This window comes from Camelina sativa, unplaced genomic scaffold (assembly GCF_000633955.1).
Source record: "Camelina sativa cultivar DH55 unplaced genomic scaffold, Cs unpScaffold17812, whole genome shotgun sequence".
NCBI classification, from domain to species: Eukaryota; Viridiplantae; Streptophyta; class Magnoliopsida; order Brassicales; family Brassicaceae; genus Camelina; species Camelina sativa.
Genome location: NW_010938825.1, coordinates 1 through 297, shown reverse-complemented (window position 1 = coordinate 297; position 297 = coordinate 1). Strand labels below are relative to the sequence as shown.

General features: G+C 42.1%; 1 pseudogene; it reads right to left on the bottom strand.

Annotated features, from left to right (window-relative positions):
- Positions 1-13: 13 nt before the first annotated feature.
- On the bottom strand, positions 14-292 carry LOC109132074 (annotated as a pseudogene).
- Positions 293-297: the final 5 nt, after the last annotated feature.

Sequence of the window (297 nt, the reverse complement as noted above, 5' to 3'; positions counted from 1 at the left end):
TTTCGATCAGAACCAGACAAACCAAAAACAACACAAGCTCCCCATTGTATCGTCAGAGCAAACACACTATATCCAACTGTAACTCCACGTCGCTGAGATCATCATCACAACCTTGTCTTAGAATCATACATTATTGCAGTCAAATAAGCGCCATAGAAACCGACCTCGAAGATGAGAAAGAGCTTAGACCTTCCTTCAGACAAGAAGTATTCACCGATCATCAAGCGACAACCAAAGGAGAAAACTTGGAAGACATATATCCTCCAACGTTATCTGCACATGGAAGAAACCCGTAGA